We start from the raw sequence: 16,745 nt of genomic DNA on the forward strand, positions 1-16,745 counted from the left end.
CACAGGCTCTAGGTGCACGGGCTTCAGTAGTTGTGGCATGTGGGCTCAGTAGTTGTGGCTCACGGGCTCTAGAGTACAGGCTCAGTAGTTGTGGCGCACGGACTTAGTTGCTCCGCGGCATGTGGGATCTTCCCAGACCAGGGCTCGAACCCGTGTCCCCTGCATTGGCAGGCAGATTCTTAACCACTGCACCACCAGGGAAATCCCTCCTCTCCTCTTCTTATAAGGACACCAGTCATTGGATTTAGAGCCCATTCTAATCCAGTATGTCCTCATCTTAATTATATCAGCTAAGACCCTTTTTTCAAGTAAGGTCACATTCCAAGCTTCCAGGTGGACATGAATTTGGGAGGGACACTATTCAACTCACTACAGTTCCTTCCTAACCTCTCTCCTCCATTGCAGGGTTTCTGAGCAAAGATTTTTGAGTGAGATATAGCAGTCTTCATGGTCAGAACCTGGAGAGCATTGCATCCCCCTTGTTTCACCTGTATCACCTCTAGAACCAGAAAGATCATGCTGCCTCTCTGTAAATAGCTATTGAATCATCACAAGGAATGCGCTAGAAGCCTACAACCACTTGGGAATCATTTTGCTGGTGAAGGAGGCAGGTTTGAGAGTTTCCTCACCTGTGTCCACCACCAAGCAATGAGGCATTGCTTACCTTGGAAAATGAGTCCATTCTTTCCAGACCAGTGGTGATTTAACTCCAGTGGTTGAGTAACTAATAACCTGAGGTATTAATGAATCAATCCATTACATTTCTAGCTATTATATCTACATTTCAGCAGAGACCTTCTGGAGGCAAGGTTTTAAATCAAGGGAGTGACTCTAACGGTAGAACTTTCACGCATTTTGGTAGGCTGCTGTGGGAAGCTGTTTGGAGAAAGGTAGAACTGTGGCCATTCAGCTTAAGTCTGCTAACATTTCTTGAGCAGCTCCCACATGCAGGGCACTGATCTAAATGCCCAAGTGGAACTCACTAAGAGAAATCCCAGTTCCTGCCTGTCAGTGATTCATGATAAAGTAACTGCACACAAATAACAGTAAAGCAAGGGAAGTGCACTATGAAAGGGATATGAAGGATGTACATGGGAAAGGCAGGCATTAATTTTGATGGCAATGAGGCGATAGGGTAAATTGAAAAACCTCGAGGAATAGGCAGCTTTTAAAGGGTGAATCTACATGTGGAGGTAATGAGGGATGGCATTCCAGACAGAGGACCCAACATAAGCAAAGGCATGGCGTTGGGGAAAGGCAGAGTATGCCCAGCAGCTACGTGTTATCTGGTCTGGTGGTTGGAACATGCTGTGAGGCCACGTGGGAATTTAAGACTAGAGAACTAAACCCAGTCTTGGTGGTGGAGGGCCTGGACCGCCAGCTTGAGGCTGTGAGGGTTGATCCTGAAGGCCACGGCTGATGCAGGAGAGCAGCATGCTTAGGGGCACCGGTCTGCCTGGCCTCATGCTGCTGTCCTCGCTCAGGGCATCACTGAAATTACTTCCCAGAACCACAGTCTCCTGGTCTATAAAATGTAGGTGGCACTTGTCCTATTTCACAGCCTCCTTGTAAAATTTTCATAAAGTAATGCATATAACTGCTTACAACAGCGCTGGGCACACACTAAGCAGTTAATAAATGCTCATTATTAACTATAAATGTTTTGGTAAGGGAAGTGATTAAGTTGAGGGGTGCTTGGTTTGTTGGTGGGTTGGTTTTTTCAGGATACAGCTTGTGGCTACCCAGACAAGCTGCCTGTCTGAGTGAAGGAAACTGAGGGAGTGGAAGGCAGGGTGGCTGCATTCTGGCATTAGGAGGCGCTGGTGCAGAATTTGGGGTAGGCTGAGGGGAAGGATGGGGGCAAGTCTGCAGGTGGGGTTGGGCCTACGGGCAGCACTGCACTGGGGAGCCTGAAGGGAAGCTGAACTTTGTCGGCAGCCAAGGGAGGAATAGTTTGCTTTAGTTGTCTCAGGGAAGCAGTTCCTCTTCTCAAGAGAGGGTAGAGAGGACCTCAGAGCTTCCAGAGTATCCCTCGGGAGCTTCTTAACTGAAGGGGACAAGGGTGGAGGAAAGAGCACAGACAAAGGTCCAGAGGTAGGATGCAGTGCATGCAATAGCCAAGTGGGTATCGGGCAGTTGCACTTGTCTTGCAACACCCTGGTCCCTGCTCAGAGGTGCCCAGAATGTGAGACTGGCACCAGTGTAGTGCATTTGTCTCATTTATACCGGAGCCTGCATGCCCTCCCTTCTCGCCTGGTTGTGTGGAGCCTATTTGTCCTCCACAGCCCTGTTCAAGCTCATGCCCTGCTTGGAACCTTTTCCAACAACTCCAGCCTATGCTGATCTCTCCCTTCTCTGAATTCAGGTTGTGCTAGAGACAGACTCAAACTGTTTAGCACTGAAGTTATTCTTTACTCTGCCAACCAGGGAAGATGACTGCTCTAAAGTTTTTCATGTAGAGTAAATGAAACAACTCTTATAAGCACTCAGCATAGTACCTGGCACCTAATCAGTGCACAGTAAGCGCTGGCAGTTCTCCTGCTGCTGTTCCTCCTCCTCCTTCACATCGATATTATTGTCGCTGCTTGGGGACACATGGTGGATGGCATCCTTGGGAACAACACACTGCTGGGGATGTGGGTGCGTGAGCGTTAGCTGTTATACCAACCCTTTCTCTTCCCCTGAGGAAAACATTCTGGGGAACTAAGTGAATGAATGTGACATTATTATTGTGATAACCTTGAATCCACTCTAATTCATGTTTATTTTTTAATCATCTGCCAACATTGGTACTGTAGCTTCATGAGTCACACATTCCATGTGGCAGACCTCATAATATATGGTGACTCACCAGTGCGCTGTGGCCCTGAAGGTGAGAACTTCTGCTCAAGTTTTCACTTGTGTTAGTTCTTCCTTCCTGGCTAGACTGTAAACTCTGTGAGGACAGGGACCCTGGCTGACTTCTTCCCTCCCCATCATGGTACCCAACATAGTGGTTGGCATGTAGCTGTTGTTAACTAGTCATGTGCTGATGAACTGATACCAGGCTTAACAGCTTCAGGCTTATATTTCATCAGCAATGCTTATAGAAAAGTATATGTTGTTCAAATGCTAGAAATTTCAGAGGCATGTCTATAGTTTTGCCCAGTTCCTATGAAAATCTCTCTGAAGGGAAAAAATTATATATTCATCAAGACTTTTGAGGGTATAAGTGACAGAAACCTAACTCAAACTTTCTTAAGCAAAAAAGGGCAGAAATTGGTTCATATAACTAAAAAAGTCCAAAGGTATAGTTAAGTTCAGGTGAAGCTGGATCCAGGTGCTCAAATTTTATCAGCAGGAATATGTCTCTCTCAGTCCCTTGACTCTATTTTCCTTCTAAATTTTCAAGCATGTTCTACACAGCTGGTGGCAAGGAGCTGCCAACAGCTTCAGGCTTATGTTCTGTCAGCTTGACAACAAAAGGCAAAACCCTGTCACTTTCCCAATCATTTTAACAGAATCTGGACCTGACACTCATAGACTCAGAATGGGCCACATGTCTATACCTAAACCAATTCCTGTGACTCAGCTTGATCAGGTATTGGTTACCTGCTGAGCTTAGGCATAGGGTGGGACAGATATTATCCAACACCACTGGTTTGGATGTTCGGAAAGGATGACTTCCCAAAAGGTAATTTTTATACAGTTCCGAGAGATAGAAGAAATGGGTACTGGGCAGGCAAATATTTTTGGTATTTTGCAAGCCTAAGTAAAGGACGATGATTATGTGTAGAAGCAGGAACAACTGTTTCCATGTCAACTGCTGTCACCATGGTGAGAAGGATACCAATCCATTGCATCATCTGTGCATGGAGGGGGGCCTTTTGCAGCAAACTCAGGACTCTGACTTCGGTGCTAGCATTTCAAGGCCCGCACAGAGAGAGCCTGTCCCCACCAGACTGAAGAGCCATTGATGGCATCTGCTGACTAGGTTAAGAGGAACTCTGCATGTGACTGAACACCTTTTACATAACCAGCATGGGGGAACATCTGGGGACAGCTGCTGGTCAGTTAGCAAGACGGTGAATGCCCTTTGCTCAATCTGATTGCTCTGTCTCAGGAATTACCTTTTCATGTGACCCCAGAAAAGACAGTAGTTCACCATTCCACCCCTGCACTTGATCTTTTTCTGTCAATTTTTTTCCATTCTCCATTAGCAAGAGTTGACCCTGGCCAGGATTGCAGCTACCTACCACCATGGAGAAATGTACTGGTTTGGCAAGGAGCATCTTCATGAAGATGAAGGTCTTCGTGGCCAGTGTGCTCTTGAAGAGAAAGAAAATACAACTGAAAGACACATCTTACTTGCTGTGATAAACACCTTTCCTCTTGTTACGTTTTCCTGCAAGAACTGTACTAAGAGGTCTTAATTGACATTGTGGCTATTTTATAATAATCCATTAACAGTGGTGAGCAAAACAAGGACCATCAAATTTTAGAACAACAAAATAAAAAGTGACTTTATCATTCCCACCCTGTAGCTTTGTGAGTTCATCAGCTGAATCCATCTTGTTCACTGCTATATTCCCAGTGTCTGGCATAGTGTCTAGCACACATTCCTTATTACTGTTTGTGGCAGGCATCACTGATCAATCACCTTACTTTTCCATTGATCCAAGATTATGGTCTCAGAAGAAATAACCTAACTACCACCTAAAGGAATTAGAAAAAGAAGAACAAAAAAAGCCCAAAAGTTAGCAGAAAGAAAGAAATAATGAAGATCAGAGAGGAAATAAATAAAATAGAGACCTATATATATATAGAAAAGATCAATAAAATCAAGAGCTGGTTTTTTTGAAAACATAAACAAAATAGATAAATCTTTAGCCAGGCTCACTAAGAAGAAGAAAGAGGACCCAAATAAACAAAGTAAAAAATGAAAGAGGAAAAAAAAATGAAAGAGGAGAAATAACCAATACCAAGATATAAAAAAATCATAAGAGAGTACTACAAACAATTATATGCCAACAAATTGGACAACCCAGAAGAAATGGACAAATTTCTAGTAATATACAATCTGCCAAGACTGAATCAAGAAGAAACAGACAATTTAAACAGACCAATCACTAGCAGTGAAACTGACTTGGCAATTAAAAAAAAAACCCAGCAAACAAAAGGCCAAGACTGGACAGCTTCACAGGGGAATTCTACCAAACATATGAAGAAGAGGTAATACTTATCCTCCTCAAACTATTCCAAAAAAATTGAAGAAGACAGAACACTCCCAAGTTCATTTTACGAGGCCACCATTACCCTGATACAAAAACCAGACAAAGACACTACAAAAAAAGAAAATTATAGGCCAGTATCTTTGATGCAAAAATCCTCAACAAAATATTAGCAAACCAAATCCAACAATATATAAAAAGGATCATATACTGTGATCAAATGGAATTTATTCCAAGGACACAAGGATGGTTCAATATTCACAAATAAATCCATGCAATACACCAAATTAACAAAAGGAAGAATAAAAATCACATGATCATCTCAATAGGTCCAAAAAAAGTATTTGACAAAATTCAACATCCGTTCATGATAAAAGCTCTCATCAAAGTTGGTATACATATCTCAACATAATAAAGCCCATTTATGGCAAACCCACAGTTAACATCATACTCAGCAGTGAAAAGCTGAAGGCCTTTCCTCTAAATTCAGGAACAAGACAAGGATGCCCACTCTCACCACTTCTATTTAACATAGTATTGGAAGTCCTAGCCACAGCAGTCAGACAAGAAAAAGAAATAAAAGGCATCCAGATGGCAGGAGAAGTAAAACTGCCAGTATCTACACATGACATGATACTTTATATAGAAGATCCTAAAGTCTCCACCAAAAAACTATTAGGACTAATAAGTTCAGTGAAGTTGCAGGATACAAGATTAATATACAGAAATATGTTGTTTTTCTGTACACTAATAATGGACCATCAGAAAGAGAAAGTTAAAAAAAAATCCCATTTAAAGTTGCGTTGAAAAGAAGAAAATGCCTAGGAATAAACTTAACCAAAGAGGTGAAAGACCTACACTCTGGAAAACTATAAAACATTGATGAAGGAAATTGAAGATGACACAAAGAAATGGAAAGACCCTGGGGTCTTGGAATGGAAGAATTAATATTATTAAAGTGGTTATGCTACCTAAAGCAATCTACAGATTTAATGCAGTCCCTATCAAAATACCCATGACATTTTTCACAGAACTAGAACAAATAATCCCAAAATTTATGTGGAACCACAAAAGACCCCAAACTGCCAAAGCGGTCTTGAGAAAAAAGAACAAAACTGGAGGTATCACCCTTCCTGACTTCAGACTGTACTACAAAGCTATGGTAATCAAAACAGCATAGTACTGGCACAAAAATAGACACATATATCAGTGGAAGAAAATAGAGAGCCCAGAGGTAAGCCCACGCACCTATGGTTAATTAATCTATGATAAAGGTGGCAAGAATATACAATGGAGAAAAGACAGTCTCTTCAGTAAGTGGTGTTGGGACTTCACTGGTGGCGCAGTGGTTAAGAATCCGCCTGCCAATGCAGGGAACATGGGTTCGATCCCTGGTCCAGGAGGATCCCACATGCTGCAGAACAACTAAGCCCATGCACCCCAGTTACTGTACTGAGCCTGCGCTCTAGAGCCCATGAGCCACAACTACTGAAGCCCACATGCCTAGAACCCATGCTCCGCAACAAGAGATGCCACTGCAGTGAGAAGCTCATGCACCGCAACGAGGAGTAGCCCCTGCTCGCTGTAACTAGAGAAAGCCCGCGCACAGCAACGAAGACCTAACACAGCCAAAATTAAATAAATAAAATAAATAAATTATTTTTTAAAAAAGTGTTGGGGATACTGGGTAGCTACATGTAAAAGAATGAGACTAGAACATTTCTTCACACCATATAGAAAAATAAACTCAAAATAGATTAAAGACCTAAAGTAGACCTGAAACCATAAAACTCCTGTCAGAGAACATAGGCAGAACACACTTTGACATAAATCACAGCAGTATTTTTTTTCATCTCTCCCCTAAGGCAAAAGAAATAAAAACAAAAAGAAACAAATAGGACCTACTTAAGCTTTTGCACAGCAAAGGAAACGATTGACAAAACAAAAAGTCTACTGAATGGGAGAAAATATTTGCAAATGATATGACTGACAAGGAGTTAAAATCCAAAATACATAAACAACTCTATCAAGAAAACAAATGACCCAATTAAAAAATGGGCAGAAGATCTAAATAGACATTTTTTCAAAGAAGACATACAGATTGCTAACAGGCACATGAAAAGATGCTCAACATCGCTAATTACTAGAGAAATGCAAATCAAAACAACAATGAGATATCACCTCACACCTGTCAGAATGGCTATCATCAAAAAGAATACAAATAAAAAATGTTGGTGAGCATGTGGAGAAAGGGGAACCCTTGTACACTTTTGGTGGGAATGTAAATTGGTACAGCCACTATGGAAAACAGTATGGAGGTTCCTCAAAAAACTAAAAATAGAACTACCATGTGAACCAGCAATTCCACTCCTGGATATGTATCCAGAGAAAATGAAAACACTAATTCAAAAAGATATACGCCACCTCAGTGTTCATAGCAGCACTATTTACAATAGGCAAGCTGTGGAAGCAGCCCAAGTGTCCATCAACAGACAAATGGATAAAGAAGATGTGATATATATATCCATATATATATATATCAATCACACATGGATATATATATGGATATATTGTATAGCAGAGGGAATTATAGCCATTATTTTATAATAACTTTTAATAGAATATAATCTATAAAAATACTAAGTCACTATGCTGTACACCTGAAACTAATATAATATGGTAAATCAACTATATTTCATTTAAAAAAAGAGTGTGGTCTCAGAATCCCAAGAATCTAAGGCCAGCCAATCAAGTGACACGTAAGTTAAAACTGATTTGCTATTTCTAACTATAGTAGTTTGTCAAAGGTTTGCAGAATCTTATGGAAAGATTTCTTTAACCATGCAGTTTCCATTTAGGAGAAAGTAGAGACTTAAGCAGTTATCTATCAACTAGATATTATCTGTCAACCAGAATAGTGGCTGCTTTAGGCTTTGAGGTTGCTGCAGAACTCTTCCATTCTACATCCCTTACATCACTCATCAGAAGAAATTTAAAAAGTCAGATACTGCACACCACAGATTAACTTTTGGGGACTGCATACTCTTACCAAAGAGTTTTAACTCCTTAGTAATCTGCAGGCTAATAATTAGCATGTAGAAGCCAGTCTACTTCAGTGAAAGGTGAGATGCTTAGGTACTCAAAGAAAATCCCCAGGAGTTCTTTTCCTTCCTTTGGTGCTGACCATTTAGCATTTCAAGTGGTGAAGAAATGGCACTCGGAATGAATAGCTCACTTAGGCAGCACACTCTTTTCCTTTCAGATTTTAGGCTAATTGGCATTAGGAAGCAGTCAATTATGGACAATTTGGGATCCTGCAAATAACTGTGGAAGTTAAATTGACTTTGTAAGACAAATAAACTCCTGGAAGACATCTATTCAAATAACCATTGTGCAGGACCATGGATGCAGCCAAAAAGGTCATTAACAGGCCAGTCAAATGACTGTGGTAATAGGAGGAAGAAAGGGACTGGATCACTTAGATAATTGGAGCTGCAGATGATCAAAAACTCTTTTGTTGAATTGAATTATAGGTCCCAAATTGGCATCAGTCCCAGTGAACAAGAACTGTAATCACATTTACTAGCAATAAGATCATGCCTTTGATACCTGACAGTTAAATTCAAGAAAGGAGTAAGGAAATAGTCATTTCCATCCAGGTTGACTTGAAGACTATTATGCAAATTCAAGGAACATATAAATAGAGTCTGTTAGTCCAGGGGCTTCCTGAGTTATCACTGGGCTCTGAAGGATAATCAGCCATCCCCTGCTCTCTGCTAGGAAGAGGCAAAAGCACCTGATGTCAGTCTTTGGTTTTGGGTGTTATTGGAATGACCTAGTGATTGAGCATCAGTCAGCAGCAGGGCTCAGTAGCAAGGTTCTGACTCAGATTAGCAGTTGTGGGTTGGGGCATTTCTTACCATCAGACAGAACCCACCTTTATGTTTGCATCAACAGTTGAAGCAATTGTGTTTATGCTAGGAAGGAGCAATTGAGGAGATAGATCCCCACACTTTCAGAAAGAGGAAATTAACTTCTAAACTCAGCCTCTTGACCACAAGTGGTTCTCCCTGCCTATCAGGATGAGGGATGGGTATGCAGGAATTATACAAGAGTGATACCAATAGCTTGGCTTTGGTGTCAGACCTGGGAGCATATCCTGGTTTTACTACTTAATGGCTGTCTGGCCCTAAATTGTTATTTAAATTGATTAACCCTCAGCCTTTTCTCTTTAAAACAGGTATCAAATATCACCTATTTCCTCTTCATTAAAATGGAGATAAAACAGTAAGCATTGTTGTGAAGATTATATATGAAAAAATATTTAAAGTGCTCAATACTCTTTGGAACATTTACAAAAATAGGCCATATTCTGGGACAAAAAACAAGTCTTAATACATTTAAAAGGATTCAAGTCATACAAAGTATATTTTCTGAACAAAATGGAATTAAATTAGAGATCAATAACAGATAGCTATCTATAAAATCCCCAAGTATTTGGAAATTATATAAAACACTTCTTAATAACCCTTGAGTTAAAGAAGAAATCAAAGGGAAATAAAGTCTTTTTTTTAAATTAATTAATTAATTATTTATTTTTTATTTTTGGCTGTGTTGGGTCTTCGTTTCTGTGCGAGGGCTTACTCTAGTTGGGGCAAGCGGGGGCCACTCTTCATCGCGGTGCGCGGGCCTCTCATTATCGCGGCTTCTCTTGTTGCGGAGCACAGGCTCCAGACGCGCAGGCTCAGTAGTTGTGGCTCACGGGCCTAGTTGCTCCGCGGCATGTGGGATCTTCCCAGACCAGGGCTCGAACCCGTGTCCCCTGCATTAGCAGGCAGATTCTCAACCACTGCACCACCAGGGAAGCCCAAAGTCTTTTTAACTGAATGAAAACAAAAACATAGCATATCAGAATTTACAGGAAGCTGCTAAAGCAGTGCTTAAGGGGAAATTTATAGCACTAAAATGCCTATGCTTTAAAGAAGAAAGGTCTTAAATCAATGATATGAGCTCCCACTTTAAGAAACTAAAAAAAAAGAAGAGTAAGTTAAAGCCAATGTAAGCAGAAGAAAGGAAATAATAAATAAAAATGAACATGTCAGTGAAATAGAAAAACAAGAAAATTGTTAAAATCAAAAGCTGATTCTTTGAGATCAATAAAATTCATAAACCTCTAACCAAATTGAATAGGATAAAAGAGAGAAGACATACATTGCTAAATATCTTGAATGAAAAAAGTGACAACCCTACAGATTCTATGGCTATAATAAGCGGATATTATGAACATGCCTATAAAATAACTAATAAATGCATATAAATTCGACAACTTAAATGAAATGGACAAATTCCTTGAAAGACATAATCTACCATAGTTCACTCAAGAAGAAATAACCTGGATTTGTAGTTAACAACTTTCTCAGAAAAAAAACAAAACTCAAGGATTTGGCAGTTTCCTTGGGGAATTCTATCAAATATTTAAGAAAGAAATAATATACAAACTCTGAAAAAATTGAAGAGGAAGGAATACTTATCAATTCATTCTGTGAGCCCACCATTACAGATGAATCACTACCTAATTTCAACACTTATTATAATGATACACTAACCATCAGTGTGATGTTAGTGTCATAAATAAATAAATGGATCAGAATAGAGAGTCCAGAAATAGTTCCAGAAACATATGGACAACTGTTTTTCAGTAAATGTGCAGAAGCAGTTTAGTGGAGAAAGGAAAGTCTTTTCAACAAATAGTGCTAGAACAGTTGAATATGAGTATGCGGTTAGGGAGACAGAACTTTAATTCATACATTGCACCATATACAAAAATTAACTCAAAATGGCTCATAGACCTAAATGTAAAACCTGAAGCTATAAAACTCCTAGAAGAAAACATAGGAGTAAATCTTTATGACCCTGGTTTGGGCAAGATTTCTTAAATATAACACAAAGCACAATTCATGAAGAAAAATCAATATCTTATACTACATCAAAATTAAGAACTTCTCCTCTTTGAATTACACTGTCAAGAGAATGGAAAGACAAACCACAAAATGAGAGACAATATTTGTAAATCATATATGTGTCAAGAGAATTATATTCAGAATATATAAAGAACTCTAAAACCTGATAATAAGAAAACAATCTAATTTTAAAAATGGATAAAAGATTGAACTTACACTTCACCGAAGAAGATACATGGATGGCAGATAAGCAAATTACAAAGATGCTCAACATCATTGTCATTAAGTAAATGCAAATAAAACAATGAGATACTACCATACACCCGTTAGAATGGCCAAAATTAAAAAGACTAACCATACTAAGTACTGCCAAGGACATGGAAGTACTGAAGCTCTCATAACACTGCTGATGAGGATATAAAGTGGTACAACCATTTTGAAAAACAGATTGGCAGTTTCTTATAAAGTTAAGCATATACCTACTGTATGACCCAGTGATTGCACTCCTAGATATTTACCCAAGAAAAATGAAAGTGTATGCCCAATACAAAGACTTGTACATGAATATTCATAAGAGTTTATTTGTAATAGCCAAAAACTGAAAATTTCTGATAGTTGGTGAAAACATAAACAAAACTGCAGTTTACATTGAAATGCTACTCAGCAGTAAAAACAGTGAACTATTGATACATACAACATGGATGAATCTCAAAATCATTACACTAACTATAAGAAACCAGGCCAAAAAAGGGTACTTATTATATGATATCATTTATGTAAAATTCTAGAAAATGGAAACTAATCTATAGTGACAGTAGCAGATCAGTGGTTATCTGGGAACAGGTGGGGATAGGGAGGGATTCCAAAAGGGCACAAGCAGACTTTCGTAAGGATGGATATGTTCATAATCCTGAATAAGGTAATAGTTTCACAGGTATAGACGTGTCAAAACATATCACTTTGTACACTTTGAACATGTACAGATTGTTATATGTCATTTATACCTCAGTGAAGCTGTTTTTTAAAAAGTTTAGGCCAATGTGCAACCACGCATGATCCCACATGAAGGGGACCCCAAGCTGAGAGACCTGGAGGTGGCACTCTAGGACCCCATTGGTAGAAAGGCAACCCCAAAAGAACATTCCCCCTTCTGTAGCTGCTGAGGACTGGTCTGCTACTGCTTCTACTCCTGACTGTGGCAGTAAGAGAATCCAGGCAGATTTTTTTTTTTTTTTTTTAAGTATTTAGCATGTGGTAGGTACTTTCTTTTGATTCCAATTATCCTCTGATTGGCTTTGCTTTTTTTTTTCTTTCTTTCTTTCCTGGTGAATCTCTAAAGTAGGGACAACTTTGATCTCACAGGATAAATAGATTTGATCTCACAGGTCAAATTCTAATCCATAGGTAGTGGCTGCAGTGCATTGAGAAGTGGGGTAAGTAGAACAATAGACCCCATAGGTGTCCTCATCCTAATCCCGGAAACATGTACTATGCTTCCTGACACGGCAAAAGGGACTTTGCTGATTGATGAAGGTTATGGATCTTGAGATGGGGAGATAACCCTGGATTATCTGGTGGGCCCAATCTAATCACACGGGTCCTTAAAAGTGGAGAACATTTCCTGGCTATGGTCAGAGAGTGATAGCAGCACGAGAAGCATTTGATACCTTGTTGCTGATTCCGAGATGTAGGGAGCTATGTTCGTGGACTGGAGAGAGGCTTCTAGAAGTTGGAAAAGGCAAGGAAATGAATTCTCCCCTTGCATTTCCAAAAAGGAAAGCAACCCTGCCAAAACTGAGTTTAGTCCAGTGAGAACTGTTGGACTTCAGACCTATAGAACTGTAAGGTAATAAACTTGTGCTGTTTTAATCCATTAAGTTGGTGGTAAGTTGCTACCACAGCAATAACAAACTAATCCAAGCAGGAAAGAATATTGTGATCAATTAATAATGTCTACCATGGATACCGTAGGGGAAGGAAGCACATGTGCTACGTATCTGCCATACTGGCTCTTGTTTTCAAGGTGTGCTGGCATGGGAGTGAGGGAGGCACCTTCATTTATGGTGTCTACTATATGCCAAGCTATATGCTAGGCTCTTCCAGTCAGTTCTATCACGTAAATATTACTTCCCCTTCTGATAGATGGGGATCAGAGAAATTAAGACCTTAACTCCAAATTAAGATCTTAACTCCAAATGCTGTTTGTTTGTTTGTTTGTTTGTTTTACCAAACAAAACACAGAGCCCTAAGAAAATCTAGGTGAACTAGGTTTCAAGTGTTGATGGAAAACAAGAACAAACACAGATGAAGAGCCTTTGTCTTGGAACAATACTTCTGGCCCCAGAAGTGGTGCACGTAACATTATTAGCACAGCTGGAGCTCCTATAAGTGTCTTGGGAGTGGGAAAGGAACAATACATTTCTAATATTTGGTAATTATCATGAAAACTACTTGCTCCTTGTTTACGCTTAAACTTTAGCACTGAGGAATGCCACTTATTTTCTCTTTCGGCATGATGTGTGTGACGCATCCAGCCAGCTGCCTCGCTGGGCTCCTGACCCCCTCTGGGAATGTGGGATTGTCTATGGCTCTGCTGAAGGGGGCTCATAGCCCTGCATCCTTCTCGCCCTTACTCCCTTTTCCAAGATTGCTTCAGAAAGACATGCTTCAGACAGCGCTGCTGGATTCTCTGTCTTGTAGTGAAATTGCAACATCATGTGTTAGGGCAAGGGAGGGAACAAGACCCCAGATATCCTTCAAAACAGAGCTGTGGAACCAGGCCAGGTCACTGTCATTTGCCATTTCACTATCTTTCTTTTGAAGGAAGTTAATGAGTTGGGAAAGCAAAAGGAAAAGGTTGAGAGCCTAGCTTCAACACTGAATAATTCTACGACTTAACCTCTCTGAGCCTTAATTTTTTCACCCATAATATGAGAGTAATAACAGCAACCTCACTGGGGTGTAGCAATGGTTACGACTGATGGAGCATGTTCTATGAATTAGGCACTGTGTTAAGGGCTTTACAAGCAAAATTCACTTATCCCAACAGCCTTATGAGAGATATACTACTGTTATCCCATTTTACAGATGAGGATACAGAGGCTCAAAGAGAATTAGTTACTTGCCTAAAGTCACACAGCTAGTATAGGAAACTAACCAAGCCACTTGATCTAGACTCAGCGCACATAACGACTGTGGTGAAGTACTTAGCACAGCACCTTGCGTATGGGAACATGTTCAATAGATATGAGCTAGAATTACATCGGCTTTAGTATTAATGTTCAGTATTTAGTTGGGACCTCAGGTCCCCTAATCCTTCTCTCCTTTTATTACTTGTTTATGGTAAAATAAAGCACAGATATAAATAAAATAAATAAAGCACCAAAGGCCCCATCCAATCACAGATGCCCACCAAAAGTAACTGTGCTGTTGACTTCTGTGGAAATACCTGTCTTAGTCAGTTCAGGCTGCTATAACAAAGTGCTATAGATTGGGTGGCTTATAAACAACAGAAATTTATTTCTTATGGTTCTGGAGGCTGGAAGTCTGAGATCAGGGTGCCAGCATGGTTGGGTTCTGGAGAGGGCCCTCTTCCAGGGTGCGAATTGTTAACTTCCCGTTGTGTCCTTGCAAGGTGGAAAGAGAGCAAGAGAGCTCTCTGGGATCCTTTTCATAATCCACCAATCTCATTCATGAGCGCTCCACCCCCATGACCTAACCATGTATCAAAGGCCACACCTTCTTATACCATCACATTGCCAGGTAACATTTCAACATAGGAATTGGGGGGCGGGGGGAGGTTGAGATACAAACATTTGGTCCATTGCAATAATTTTGCTGAATTTCCTTTTAGTTTTCTAACCCATTGTGCATCCCTAGACAGTATAGCTAGCTTTGCTTATTCGTTAGGATGCTTTCTGTCTCTTTTAATCTATAGGCTTCTGCCCCCACTTCACCACCACTTCCAGTTCTTTCTCTTACACTTTTTCTAGCTTGTTTTCTGAGGTTTCCCAACTCTTTCCTCACCCCCAACTTTTAACTAGACTTCTTTTTTTTCATCTCTGTTGTCCATTTCCTGCTCAATTCTTGTTCTGCTCCCAGCAGTTTCTCTCTCATGTGGGTCCCTGTCCTGGAAGGGGATCCCTGGTGGTCAATTTTGGGAGCCCATGATGGCTAGACTACTCTAGCCCTCCAGCCTGTCTCTGGACCCCTTGTACTCCTCCACTGCTGGTTTGGGCAAAATCCTCCCAGGTTCCGCTGCCACTCTCAGATTGATTCATGTGTTTTCCAGTAAGTACCTGCTGCCTATGTTGGATTTCCCCTATTCTCAGGGCTGTCAGATACCCCATCGCTTTCTTCCTTCCTCACCAACAGGCACTGATACCATGTGAGCCTGGGGGCAGTTGCTGCTTTGTCCCCATAGCTTATATTTTGGGATTCATGGGAACAGCATCTAATTCTGGTTTGATTTTGTTATGTATTTGCTCTGTTTGTTTTTATGTGGAGATTGGGGTAAATTCAAAATGATTCTATCACCACTCTCATCTTCCCAAATCCCCTAGAACTCTTGAGTCCTCCTTTGATCACAGGACCCTGTCCAGACCTGGCTTCTCCCTTATGCATGGAAGACCACCAAATGTATCCCACAGGCGCCTGCCTCGTGATCCACCCAACCCCACTTTCTGTCTCTGGGGGTGGAAACAATCGGTATGCTCTGGCAAGATGGGTCTATATTTCTTCACAACAGGGTTTACCTCAACGTAAGAGATCATTTTAAAACATTTAGCAATGAACAGAGCTGAAAAGAGATCAAAGAATCCCGTAGTGGGAGGAAGTTGGACTACAGATTTAAAATCCCTTCCATCTCTAGTGTCTTAAGACCTGACTCAGGAAGAACTCCCCAAGAACTCCCAGCTTCTTTTTTTTTTTTTTTTTTTTAAACATCTTTATTGAAGTATAATTGCTTTACAATGGTGTGTTAGTTTCTGCTTTATAACAAAGTGAATCAGTTATACATATACATATGTTCCCATATCTCTTCCCTCTTGCATCTCCCTCCCTCCCACCCTCCCCATCCCACCCCTCTGGGTGGTCACAAAGCACCGAGCTGATCTCCCTGTGCTATGCGGCTGCTTCCCACTAGCTATCTATTGTACATTTGGTAGTGTATATATGTCCATGACACGCTCTCACCCTGTCACATCTCACCCTTCCCCCTCCCCATATCCTCAAGTCCATTCTCTAGTAGGTCTGTGTCTTTATTCCCATCTTGCCACTAGGTTCTTCATGGCCTTTTTTTTTTTTCCCTTAGATTCCATATATATGTGTTAGCATACTGTATTTGTTTTTCTCTTTCTGACTTACTTCACTCTGTATGACAGACTCTAACTCCATCCACCTCATTACAAATACCTCCATTTCATTTCTTTTTATGGCTGAGTAATATTCCATTGTATATATGTGCCACATCTTCTTTATCCATTCATCTGATGATGAACACTTAGGTTGCTTCCATGTCCTGGCTATTGTACATAGAGCTTCAATGAACATTTTGGTACATGACTCTTTTTGAACT

This window comes from Eubalaena glacialis, chromosome 4 (genome assembly GCF_028564815.1).
Source record: "Eubalaena glacialis isolate mEubGla1 chromosome 4, mEubGla1.1.hap2.+ XY, whole genome shotgun sequence".
Lineage (NCBI taxonomy): Eukaryota > Metazoa > Chordata > Mammalia > Artiodactyla > Balaenidae > Eubalaena > Eubalaena glacialis.